We start from the raw sequence: 14598 nt of genomic DNA, 5'->3' as shown, positions 1-14598 counted from the left end.
CTTTGTTCTCTATAATAATGTAGTGTGTGATCTATGCTGTTCTTATTGATTTTATTATCTTAAATTGAACAATTTTCCAGCGTGAATGACAGATTTTTCTCAATATTTCTACAAGGTAATTGTATGGAAAACTGTAAAAGGTTTCAATTAAAAATCCAGCTCATGTGCAGTATGTCTTATTTCACTTTGCTCTTCTGAAGTACAGCAATTTAAACATAATCTGTTATTATCATTAATATATTTTCAATGTCTTACAGTGTGACTGTTTGAGAGACTGAGACTGATGTTGCAGAGACTTGAAAAACTTTAGGACATGCTGTTCTTCCTTGTCCTGTATTTTTGGGTTCCAGCTGTATTGACTTCGGGCCAGGTTTGGCCATTGAACAGCACACCACGAAAAACAGTCACTCTGGGTAAGTGAGCTGTTTTTGTTGCTTTATTTTTTGTTGTTGGTTTTTTTCTTAAATATATATTGTTTGTGATTTGGCTGCACAGCATTGCTGTTTAATGTTACTGTGATAAGCCTTGCAATATATTAAAAGCATGTTGATGTGTTGTTGCAGCTGAATGGTTAAAAAGTGCTGATTTAAATTCTTACTGCTGTTACAATTGCTCACAGCTTAATATAAAAGGTCCCCACAGTATGTAAAATAAACACATACATAAATAATAATAGAAATAGATCATTTTAGGGCATTGGAACATTGCAGCCTTTATAATATCAGTATTGCAAAAAACACAAAGCATTATTGAGTTACTGAGGTCAAAAGTTATAGTTGTGTTTTTTTCTTCTACTTCACTTCTTTGTACTTTTCTTTATTATGAGCACCAAAGGTATTATAATTACTCGAAACCAAGTGGACAATAAAAAGCCTATTCTGCTGTTGCTAGGTAACAGAGGACATGTCTTTCAAGAGGAGGGAGTGTGGAATTACACCACCATGCTCCTGATGGAAGATGAGGGTGTGCTCATCCTGGGAGCTCGAGAGGCCATCTTTGCCCTGGACCTCAACAACATCACACACAAGAAGTCTATGGTCAGGAAAAAGATTTCATTTGAATAATAATAATAATAATAATAATAATAATAATAATAATAATAATAATAATACATGCATTTATTTATGTATTTATTTGTTTATTGTTTTATTGATCTCAGCCTCAACTTTTTTGTTTTGTTTTTTTGTTTCAATTCCAATTTAATTTATAACTGGGGTAAATTTAACTTATATTTTATCATTTTTACATTCTACATGCTTATATTATTTTAATGATTGTACTTTTATTCTAGTTTCAAACATTCTTTCTATTTCTATATATTAGATTGTTTAAATTTCAGATATCTTCTCTTTGTCACTGTGATTTCACAATTATATTTTTGACTGCATTTTAAAATTGTACACTGTAAAGTACTTTAATTAAAATTTAATAATAATAATAATAATAATAATAGTTAAAATAAATGTTACAATTTTTTGCTTTAGTAGTAAGTTTTCACCTGCACTGTACTTATTTAATTCTAGATAAGTAAAGAAATATATTCTCTTTTTTTGTAGGTTAAATGGGCGGTGACTTCAGAGATGCAGCGCACGTGTATTTTCAAAGGGAAAACACAGGTGAGGTTTTTTTTGTGTGTGACTGTTCTGTGTAAAATCGAGAGACTGTTATGTGTGTGACTGACAAGAGATCAGCAGTTTCATAAATGCTCTAAGCTGCCCATCTAGTACTAAAAATCCTGCCACAACCCAAGAGATCACACCAGCATCACCACTCTGAAACTTATGATGATGAAGCAATGAATGAAGGAATAGAATAAATACACTAAAAATCTAGTATATTATCGACATCTGTACACCTGCACATTATTGATTATTGATTATTATTAATAATTGAAAACAAAAACACAGAGTGAGTGACTGACAGTTAGGTTTAGAAATTTCTCAGACCAGCTCTCTGATCGCAGAGAGAATTTTTTTTCTTTATATTTTATGCAAACATTAACTGAAACTTTTGTCCTGTATATGTAAAATCCAGCCAGGGGTTTGAAGACAACTACACTGATTAATGTACTCTAGACAACACTAAAGCTTGGTCCGTGAATGAGGGTGAAGCTTTATCTTGGCTCATGGACAAACCTCCTAACAGTGTTGTTCTTGTAGAAACTCCAGTTTGAGTTTAATGATGTTGATGCTGCGTTTAAGAGGAAATCCACTGGACGGTGCTGTGACTGAATTCTGGCAAACAGCCAAAAATCAGAAACAAAATATTTTTACAACCAATAATATACTGTTATCTCTATTTTAAAAATTCAAAAATGTACAAAATAATAAAACTATGTTTTTATTTTGGCTTCATTTCTGACCTTGCCTGAGCTATCAAGTTGCAAATAGTCTAACTAAGTAGTAGATCTCCCTGAACTTGTAACCATCCAACAGCTTCATATACAAAATTACAGCAAAATTAAAACAAGTTAATGTACCTACTGTAATCACTTCAGACTGTAATCAGAAAACAGCTGTCGAAATAATACCACTACTCCCACATTGTTACATCATCCTCAGATCACTGGAGTGCTCTTACACACACTGTAAATATGATGAAAGTTTAAACTTGATACACAGATATTAATAACAAGATAATTAGAAATAATTTCTCACCGCTGATGACACACAGACTGACATTACTGGATGACGTTGAAAATCGCTTCCGGTTGCTAACCTACTTTATAAAGTTGATTTTGATAATCATGTTTCTTTCTGTAATCATGTTTCCTTATGTAAGTCTAAAGAGTAAAAATGGGATTTCCAAAACAACCCCAGATATGTATATATCTTTGTATATATGTAAATCCTCAAATGAGTGTAAAAAGTAAAATACATTTCCTAATTTACCGCTCCACTGCTCTCTGTTTTACCAACACTTGGCTCAGTCACTCCATCCCGCACAGGATTACTTCTCTCGGGCTTCCACTTACACCAAGCGGATCGTTTAACTGAGCTATCGGGTAAAATGAAAGGCAGCGGAATCGGCTTCTTCATTCTTCTACATGCTTATACAATGAATGTTGGTGAACAGATGATACAGTGCTGAACAAATACTGCAGCCCAAACCTGGAATCACTGTTCTTAAACTGTAAACCCTTTTATTCATGCCGGGAATTCTCTTCATTCATTCTAAAGACTGAAACAAAACAGATGCTGGATCCCCTACATTTTGCCTACCGTGCAAACAGATCAGTGGACGACGCAGTCAACTTTGGACTGCACTACATTCTGGAACACCTGGACTGCCCAGGAACATATGCCCGGATTCTCTTTGTTAACTTCAGTTCGGCTTTTAATACAATAATTCCGGAAATTCTCCACTCCAAACTCCTAAGGCTCACTATAACCCCTTTCATCTGTCAGTGGATCACCAGCTTCCTGACAGGCAGGAAACAACAGGTGAGACTGGGAGGTGTCACCTCCAGCATTCGGACAATCAGCACTGGCGCTCCACAGGGATGTGTCCTCTCCCCACTTCTATTCTCCCTCTACACTAATGACTGCACTTCAAGTGACCAAACTGTTAAACTCCTGAAATTTGCAGATGATACTACACTCACCGGTCTCATCCAGGATGGCGATGATTATCTGTATTATCTTGTGTTGTATAGTATAGTGTTATTTATGTCTATACTTTTGAGAGTCACAAACAGCTGGAACCAAATTCCTTGTGTGTGTCAACACACTTGGCTAATAAGCCTGATTCTGATTCTAATGCAGTGAAGAACGAAACATAGTTTTAAGAATATTAAGCTTATTATTAAGTTTATTAATATTAACTAGATGTTACACCCCTAAGCCATGTTTGTTTCAAACCCTGGTTAGATTCAACAGTTTTGTGCAGTGAATATTCCATATGATTAGGAACAGGTATGCTATTATACAAAGCCCTGGGGTCTCATTTATAAAACTGTGCGTAGGATCCCTACTAAAAGTTTACTTACGCCCAAAAGCCAAAAATGGCGTACGCCAAAAAAAATTCCGATTTATAAAACGTGCGTACACACTCCTCTAAGCAATGTTCCTTTTATAAATCACAGATCACCCACAGATGTGCGTACGTGAAATCCCGCCCTGTACACGCCCATTTTTAACCATAAATAGTCAATGCAAATCACTGTCCCCTACACTGCTGTGTGTCAAGATAAAGGAATCATGTGTTGAACCAGGCCAGCGTGCCACAATGTTTGTGAGGGTCATGTTGGAGTCACATATGATTTGCACATTAATAGAATGCACATGCTTTCTTTTAACATAAGCAAATTCATTTTCAGATGTGAACTTATAGCAACATGAGCGCAGTCAATTGCGCCGATTACATTTGGGAAACCAGACATTGCTGCAAATTGCATTTTAATTTCGGCCTGTTCTCGCACAGTGCATGGCAGGGGTCACCAACCTTTTTAAGACTGAGGGTTACTTCAAGGGAACTGAGTAGTACGAAGGGCTACCGGTTTGATACAAACTTCCTCAAGGGCAAAATTGCACAGATCACTTTTTAATAATAATAATAATAATAATAATAATAATAATAATAATAATAATATGGTGAAGAGACTGCTCACATGTCAATGTTAATTATTCTCCACAATTATTAACAATGATTTAATGTAAATGTCTGTTAGTGGGAAGCCTGGCACTGCATTCTGCACACCAGTGTACTGTAATCTGGTGAATAATTTGACACTGTAAGTCTGAGTGAGTCTATGTGTAAATGTGCATCAGTAAGGCGTTTTCTGTGTTTGTTCTTGATAAAGTTCATGTTAGAAAAGGCTGATTCACAGATAGGTTGAACCAAAAAGGCAGGCAAATTTCATAGTTGCTGTGCATACACCACTGTACTTTTCTGTGTCCACAAGGCACCAAAAGTTTGATGCAGACTGATGGGCTTTGAGGTGGAGGTCATTTTGCAACGTTAGGATTTCTATCTCTACCTGTCCAGCATCCAAGTTGAACAGAGCACTTAGTTGCTCAGCAGTGCATGTCATGTCCACTTGCATGAAAGGATTTGTAACGGCTTTTTCTGTCCTTAATGCCGGGTGGGTAGTTAGCATTGAAACTTTCGTGACGCAGACTGAAGTGTCTCGCCATATTGTGCCGCTTTGCCGTCGCAACAGTCATCCCGCAAATGAGACACACTTTTCTTTGACTGACGTAAAAAGAACTCTTCCTCCCAAACACTGTGAAAATGGTATGTTTTCTGTCGCTTTTCTGCCATTTTTTGGGGGGTAAATCACAACTAACTCCTCATCGTTGCTGCACCATTTCCTTGTGTCAGGAGTCGGACGTGACGTGCGCGCAATATTGACATTTGACTTCAGAAAAGGCCAGAGTTCATTATATACATAAAACATTTTTGTTTTAATTTTTTTAATTAAATAAAATGAAATTAAATATCATCACTTTAATATCTACATTAATGCAAGCATTTTTTATTCAAAAACTACAGCAAGAAAATTTTTTTAGGCGTAGCTATATTTTGACCAGTGCTATTTTAGAACGTGCCTCGCGGGCGCCTTAAGTGCTCCTTGCGGGCGACCAGGTGCCCGCGGGCACCGCGTTGGTGACCCCTGGTGTAGGGGAACCTGATGTATCGACTACCCATATTAAGTATACCATTCAAAACGACAGATATTATGGCACTCAGGGATGGCTGTGATATACCAGACCTATAGGGTGAGATGATAGATTCCAATAGAATTATTTCATACACAAAAAGGTCTTAGACACAAAGTTGAGGATTACTTATAGTTTTTTTTTATATATAAATAATTTACCTGTCTGCCAATTCCCGCTGGAATCAGCCGGTTGCCAAGAACCCCAGAGTGGTGAGGACTTGTATTTGGACTGGGATGGCATGGTTCCGGCGTGTTGCCCTCTCTAATACTGGACCCAATTCAACACATAGATCTAAGAGCACAGCTCTAGGGAATCTAAATCGGCTTATTAGCCAGGAAATCATCATGGTCCCTGAAAACTCGTTCTCTCCTTATTCTGCCATTGGCGTAATCCTCCAACAGTGCCAGCAGTGCCATCATGAAGCATTACATACCCGGGTCACCGGAGGATTTATATGTTTCTAGCAATTATACTGATCGTTAACACCTTGACAAAATCACAGAATTAATTTGTGGGCGAAAATTTAAGACAAAAATGTTATAGTGAACACATACTTCTTCATGACGGTTTTGTAATGAACACCATAATAGTTAGGACCGATGATGAGTAGCGATTGTGCTTCATAACTGTATTTGCAGACTTTGACATTTTATGATATATGTACATTAACGAAAATATTTTGTTTTTACACTGTGCTCTGCAGTTCTCTAATAAAAGGGTATTTCATGCTATTTTGTATCACATGTAGTCGCGCCATCTCCTCCTGCGCTCCCGTTGTGGACAATGTGACTGTAAGGCAGCGCTGATTATTCATTCATTCATTCATCTTCTACCCAGTCAGCAAATTTCCTTTGGCCCAGATTTGGGCCAGATAAACAGCTGAGCTGTGGCCCAGATTAGTTTGTGTTTGTCGGCCCAGAAATGGCCCACATCTCCTTTGCCAAAACTGAACCAAAGCAGTGCCATAAGTCCACCAAGCATGAGCCAAATGTAATTTATATGGCCCAAATATGGCACACCTATTCTTTGCCATAACTGAACCAAAGCAGTGCCATAAGTCCACCAAGCATAAGCCAAATGTAATTTTATTTGGCCCAAATATGGCACACCTCTTCTTTGAAAGAACTGAACCGAAGGAGTGCCATAACTCCACCAAACATGAGACAAATAATACAATTTAATGTGGCCCATATGTGAGCCTTATATGCAATTTTAGTATGGTTGAGTTCTGTTAAAATCTAACGGCCCATACGTGCCCCACATGCAGCTGACAGTATGTAAAAGTCTTATTAACTTAAAGGTGAATGAAACACTCAACAACAAATGTACTCAAAACAATTTACTTCAAAACAAGAGTTTAAATAATTACAGCTTTAAGAGTAAACATAAGAATACATTTAAGAATGTATTCAACTCAGAGTAATTGAGTTTTGATGTGCAGAGACGTTTTGATGTGGTTTTGATGTGCCCAATGAGGGTCGGCAGTGTTTTGTTGGGCCTTGTGTTTCTTCATTCGCTCCCTCCTACCCCCCTCTCGGTCTCCAGGGAGGTGCAACCATTTATGTTGATTTCAATGTCTTTATTTGAGGCTTTTGCAGTAAGGGGATTCTGCCTGACTGCACCTGCAATAAAGATGAATTTAAATAATGCTAGCAGCAATACAACCTGGAAGTTAGAGCTGGAGGATAATGGGGGGAAAAAAAATCATTTAATATAAATTATTTCCTTTAATATTTTTAATTGCAATAATTCACCACCTCTGATTGACCAAAAAAAAAAATTCCAGTATATTTTCGAAAGGAATTGCAAATTGTATTTTTAAATATGTGGGCCATAATAATACCATAATTTCTTATGACAAATTATTTAGATTTTGTTTTTAGAATATATTTTTAGAATACTTTTTCACCAACTGGTTAAAATTGACAACACTGGATGTATTCTGCTTTAAAAAAGACATGCATGACTTTCAGTGCATGAGACAGAATCCAAGGGACCGTCTGCAAAGTGCAAATCCCGAAAAGCGAATACTAAAAAAGTCAATAACGTCACTGTAATACACTGTACTGTCACCAGCTCACACATCACTGTAATACACTGTACTGTCACCAGCTCACACATCACTGTAATACACTGTACTGTCACCAGCTCACACATCACTGTAATACACTGTACTGTCACCAGCTCACACATCACTGTAATACACTGTACTGTCACCAGCTCACACATCACTGTAATACACTGTACTGTCACCAGCTCACACACCACTGTAATACACTGTACTGTCACCAGCTCACACACCACTGTAATACACTGTACTGTCACCAGCTCACACATCACTGAAATACACTGTACTGTCACCAGCTCACACACCACTGTAATACACTGTACTGTCACCAGCACACACATCACTGTAATACACTGTACTGTCACCAGCACACACATCACTGTAATACACTGTACTGTCACCAGCTCACACACCACTGTAATACACTGTACTGTCACCAGCACACACATCACTGTAATACACTGTACTGTCACCAGCTCACACACCACTGTAATACACTGTACTGTCACCAGCTCACACATCACTGAAATACACTACTGTCACCAGCTCACACACCACTGTAATACACTGTACTGTCACCAGCTCACACACATCACTGTAATACACTGTACTGTCACCAGCTCACACACATCACTGTAATACACTGTACTGTCACCAGCTCACACACATCACTGTAATACACTGTACTGTCACCAGCTCACACACATCACTGTAATACACTGTACTGTCACCAAATTCAGCTCACACATCACTGATGTCCTGATAGTTATACTACAACACTTATTTGGGGGAAATGTGTTTTACTTTTGGGGGAAATATTTTCATATAAAAAAACATAAAAATTATACAAAAAGACATTTCTCCCAAGTTGACTGTTTTTAGTATTCGCTTTTCGGGTTTTGCACTTTGCAGACGGTCCCTTGGTTCGCACATAGAGACTTATGTATTTTGTCCACCACGGAGGAAAGCTGATTTTGAGGAAAATTGGGTTGTAGCTGCGTTTCTACATTACTATGATAGAAAAGAGGTGTTATTTGTGTAGTAACAGCGTTTAGCTCAGGAGTTATTGACTCGGGAAACTCCAATCTGTGAATATGTGCCAACTTTACTTAAGTGCTGTTGATTTATAGCCAAAAACATCGGAATTTAAAACGGCAAACCAGCGGACCTAGCATACATTAAACTGTTGTTTAAAGACTTTAAAGTGCCAATCACTTACCTGAACGTAGCCTACAGAGTCGTGAGGAAAGCAGAAATGCCGCCCGCTGCCCGAGTCTCAGTAGAATTCGCGCCGTAGTCTCACTCCACCAATAGGAGGGAAGATGCAGAGCAACCTGAGGTGTGGAACGGCGGATGTCTGCCGCACTTGATTTCAGGATTCCTGTGTTTTTCCACGTATAAGCCAAATGTTTACCACAAGTCGTGTTTCTCACTGTGTGCCATAGCTCAACCACATATGGTTCTCATGTGTTCGTTGTTATCTGGGCCATATACCTCAAAATGAGTTGTGAACCAAGAGAGCATTTCCCGCCGATTTTAAAGTTATGGCAAAACAAATATGGCTACAATTTGGCCCATATCTGTATAGCCACGCCACATCTAGGCCATATGTTCCAGATAATACCCACATGTGGCCCAAACGTAATTGCTATCTGGGTACCGCTTATCCGAACTACTCGGGTCACGGGGAGCCTGTGCCTATCCTCAGGCGTCATTGGGCATCAAGGCAGGATACACCCTGGACGGAGTAGCGCTGATTATTATTATTATTTTATTTTTAATACATTTTGAATTACGTTTGGATTTTACTAGATGTATATAGCCTAAAACAATCGGCACAAATAACACTGTTGGATTTAATCCTCATGATAATGTGGATATAACGTATGAAATGGGGTGAAAATTAAATGTCATTAATTCTTATAATCGTTCTTCTCACATGTATTTTCTACAATCTAACTTCAGTTCACGACCTGTCGCCAATTCCCTTTGTCTCCAGAATGTGCGTACGCACGTCTCAAAGTTTGCTTAAAGGTGCGCACATTTTCCCGTCAAGTTTGTTTTTTATAGATCACAACCTTTGCGCGAAAACTGTGTACGCACGCTTTATAAATGAGACCCCCTGATCTTTTCTGAATCCTCACCTAGCCTATGAAATTATTCCCCATTATTCGTCTGTCTTGGGTTCTGTTAACAGATCTGTTTTCTGTCTCTTTCTGATTGACTTCCTTGGACTCTGTATTACTGTACCTTTAATTTTCCTTTCCAGACTGAGTGTCATAACTACATCCGGATCCTTCATAAAATGTCGAACGACACCATGTTCGTTTGTGGTACCAATGCTTTTAACCCGACCTGTGACATTATGGTGAGTAAAAATTCCTCCCCATATTTTACTGTAAAATGTCCTTGCTATGATATTGTAGACATTTGTTAACATGAGTTTCAGCCTGTGTGCATGTTTTGTTGTATTATATCACACCATGTAGACATTTCATGTAGCTGTGTTCTGTCTTCCAGTCTTATAAAGACGACAAGCTGACTCTCGAAGGTAAACAACAAAGTGGGAAAGGAAAGTGTCCATTTGATCCTTTCCAGAGATGCGCCTCTGAATTTGTCGGTAAGTGCTTCATCTCTCTTAAGGCAAACTGCTCCATGACGTAACAGACCAAAGAGCACAATGTTTAGTTAGTGATAGATTAAACGTTTTCAGTCACTTTATTAAGTTTTAAAGTTTTTACTATAATTTTTTCTTTTCCAGTTTATTTCATGATTTATATTTTGAAGGTAAATTCTTTAGTCACAGCTGCTACTACATAGCTGTTATGATATTATGAATGCTTAAAAAGAAAGTAGCCCAATGATACCATCATTATGCTTTAATAATATAATCCTGATTGTCGTTTAGATGGAAAACTGTACTCAGCTACGTCTTACAATTTCTTGGGCTCAGAACCGGTTGTGATGCGCAGCTTAAATGGCACCCTAAGAACTATATACATGACTTCATGGCTTAAGGGTAAGAATGTAAATTTTATTACACTGAGTAAGGGACTGACATGAGTCTTCTGACATTGTATATAATTAAAAAGTCAAAATCTCATAACTTTCTTTAATTCTTTGAGATTGTGATTGAGTAGTTTAGAGTCACTGATTAGTTGTGTTATTTCAGATCCCAATTTCATTGGCATGAAGCATGTGGCTGAGGGAGATGACAACCCAGAGGGGGATGATGACAAGATTTACCTTTTCTTTAATGAAAGAGCTGTGGAGTACGATGCCTACAGTAAGATGGAGGTGTCAAGGGTGGCCCGCGTTTGTAAGGTACTCTTCCTTATAAAAGGATGTTGCTGATATTACAGTACACCGTTCTACTGTACATTTCTATGTTTTTATTCATCAGGACCTAAATAATGGTTGTGTGGTCCTCACTACTTCTTTGTTCAAACAAAGAACCTCAGCTGATGATAAAATACCTGGGTGGGGAAATATAAGCACACGCTTCTGCGTCAGTACTTAACAACCCAGATGTTACTAAAGAATTGCACAAGATTAGCTAATCATCAAGATGTGAAACAGAGATATCTGTATAAGCAGAGATATCTGCTTATAGAACAATACTTTTACTAGAAAATATTTGGTTGGATTTTAGAATTTGAAGTAGTAACTAAGTTGAACTATTGTCACTTGCTAAGATGTAATTTTTTGCAGCATTGTTCTCATACCCTCTGATCTCTCCTTGCTAGGGGGATGTGGGAGGACAGCGGACACTGCATAATAAGTGGACGTCATTTCTAAAGGCTCACCTGGACTGTCCTGTCCTTCAAACCAGACTACCACTTCTCATACAGGATGTGTTCCTCTTCTGCCCAGACACCTGGAAAACCTGTATGTTCTACGGTGTCTTCACTCCTCAGGGGTGAGTAATGTTCAGTTCAACAATGCCAGCAGAATATGTTTAAATAACTGCAGTGAAGAAGACAAGTTGTGATTTTGAACGTAATCAGGATTGTGGTTGAATACCAGACCAACAATACAGTCAACCCTTAAGGTAGAGGACTTAAACGTTACCATTTGTCTTAGATCAGCCTGAGCGCAAAGGCATGTGAAGATCAATATGGTTAGGTCAAATAGGAAACCTAACAGGCATTAGTTTAACAACTCACTGGTATTTATAGTCAATAATGGTTTGCCATTAACTTTAGAATTACAGATTATGGTATTAGTTTGGATGGAACAGTGGTTTAGTGGTTAGCACGCTTGCTTCAGACCTCAAATGTTTGAAGTATGATTCTCTCCTCTGCCTTGAGAAGAGGGAGCGCTGCACCACCTTGCGGTCTTTATATTGCATACTATTTCATAATATGCATTATTATAATGTGAGAATTATTATTTTACACTACACACTCATAGAAATCCTTAGTCAAATTTAAACATGCATACAATTGCCTCAGAAACTGCTTTATTTTTTGTGTAAAATGTTTTTACTCTGATATGAAATGAAATAGGGGGGCACGGTGGCTTAGTGGTTAGCACGTTCGCCTCACACCTCCAGGGTCGGGGTTCGATTCCCGCCTCCACCTTGTGTGTGTGGAGTTTGCATGTTCTCCCCGTGCCTCGGGGGTTTCCTCCGGGTACTCCAGTTTCCTCCCCCGGTCCAAAGACAAGCATAGTAGGTTGATTGACATCTCTGGAAAATTGTCCGTAGTGTGTGATTGCGTGAGTGAATGAGTGTGTGTGTGCCCTGCGATGGGTTGGCACTCCGTCCAGGGTGTATCCTGCCTTGATGCCCAATGAGGCCTGAGAGGCACAGGCTCCCCGTGACCCGAGGTAGTTCGGATAAGCGGTAGAAGATGAATGAATGAATGAATGAATGAAATGAAATAACTTTAGGAGGTTACATGATGCAATAATTTGTACTCAAAAATTACCTAAGGGTGTCAAATCATGTAAATCAGGTTAATGCTTCTTCCTGTTTTTTCTTCCTATTTGCATGTGTGTAAGGTTGTGAAATCGAGGTAAAAACAAAAAAAATGTGCAAAAAATAATCATAATTGTAGCATGTTTTAACATTAATTAGACATTGTTTTATTAACCACCTACTTATGATGCTCGTTTCATAGCTGTGAATTTACCAAAAAGGACATGCCGGAGTACTGAGCAGTGTGTGCTTACAGGATACAGGACATTAGGGAAGTCTTCTCTGAAGGCAAATTCAAAACGCTACACAATGATACTTCACTTAATAAATGGGTGACATACTACGGACCTTTGCCTGACCCTCGTCCCGGAGCTGTGAGTTCAACATTTGCCAAAATATTCTACAACAATTATTTTTATTTGTTAGCTGATGAAAAAATAAGTGATGGAAAAATGACTTAATTACATCAGAATATAATAGACGGAATTATACTGCAGCTGAATACTCAGAGGGTCTTGATTAATTTTTGACTGTAGTTCCAGGTGCAAGAAACTATGTTCCCAGTTACTATTAATGCTCTTGTTATCATTTCCTGAGGAATAACTTACATAGTGATGTGTATGGGGAATGACATTTTAATTTGTATATTTTGTCTCTATGCAGTAGTTAATTATTTGCTTTGTGTTGCTCTCTCTGTGTGCATGTGTGCAGTGTATTAACAGTAAAACAAGGGAGAAAGGGTTTTCAAAGTCTTTTGACCTCCCTGATAAAACCCTCATGTTCATCCAAAACAACCCACTGATGGATCAGGCAGTGAAGCCTTCTGAACAGCCCCTACTGGTGAAGAAAGGAGCTGTGTTTACTCGTATAGTGGTGGCCAGCACTACTGCCCTGGATGGGAGCAGCCATCAGGTCATGTTTATTGGCACAGGTAGATATATATTTAGTGTACAGTTTACATCATTATACAGACTTATGCATGTATGTGTTATAGTGTTCAATCAACTGTACAATCTTTGTAACAGCAAGCGGTTCAGTGCTGAAAGCAGTCAACTATGACGGAAAGATGGTGATAATAGAGGAGGTGCAGCTCTTTAAGCAGTCTGAGCCAGTAAAGATATTGCAGCTCTCCATTACCCTGGTAAGCCTCAGAGCACATTTACATTAGATTTCTTTTCCTCCCTGAAGCTACACCAAAAGATTATAGGTTATTTTTTATTATATTATATTTTTTATTTATTTTTCTTTGAGTGTAGTTCCAGAATTGAACCCTGGTCAAACTGGGAATGGTGGACTAAACTTTGCTTCAGGGCCGGATGATGTTTAAAGTGGTTTAATTCTCATTCTACGTCCTGTTTTAACGTTCATTATGGCAGATAGATAGATATATAGATATTGATATAGATATTATAGATATCGTCAGAGTGCCTCTTGCTTGTATTGTACAATGAAAGTGGCTCATATTATTTGTATATAAGTAAGCAACTAGGACTCACCTTGCTGCAATCCTATGAAAAAACAAAAACAAAAAAAAAATAGTTGCATTAGTTGTAACTATTTTTATTCTATACAGTATATATGGGGATATTTTCCCTCTAGTGATAGGTAAGCTAGTTTAGCAGTTATCTCTAAGCTAATTTCAACAAACATTTTGCACCTAACTGCTACTGTTGTGGGAGGTTTATGTTTCCCAAGAGATTAGAAATATGACTTGTTTCCAAACAAGCTTGAACTTTATTTTGCCCAGTGTGATAGTCACCAGTTTTATCCATTATTATTATTATAACCATTCTTTCACTCAGTTATTTTTCAGTAAGTTTTCCAGCTAGCAGCTGTGACTGATCAGCAAGGCATGTTCGAAGCATTTTTATTGTTTTGATAATTTTACAAAATATTATAAAAATAAAATTAGCTTACTGCTATTAACACATTTTAGTGAACATGCA

At 38.0% G+C, this 14598-nt stretch overlaps 1 pseudogene; it reads left to right on the top strand.

Annotated features, from left to right (window-relative positions):
• Positions 1 to 313: 313 nt before the first annotated feature.
• The window catches only part of LOC132843187 (semaphorin-4E-like), a 55069-nt pseudogene continuing 40784 nt past the window's right edge, over positions 314 to 14598 (top strand).

Source organism: Tachysurus vachellii, chromosome 1, assembly GCF_030014155.1.
Source record: "Tachysurus vachellii isolate PV-2020 chromosome 1, HZAU_Pvac_v1, whole genome shotgun sequence".
In the NCBI taxonomy this organism is placed as follows: domain Eukaryota; kingdom Metazoa; phylum Chordata; class Actinopteri; order Siluriformes; family Bagridae; genus Tachysurus; species Tachysurus vachellii.
This window is presented reverse-complemented; position numbering and strand designations above follow the sequence as displayed.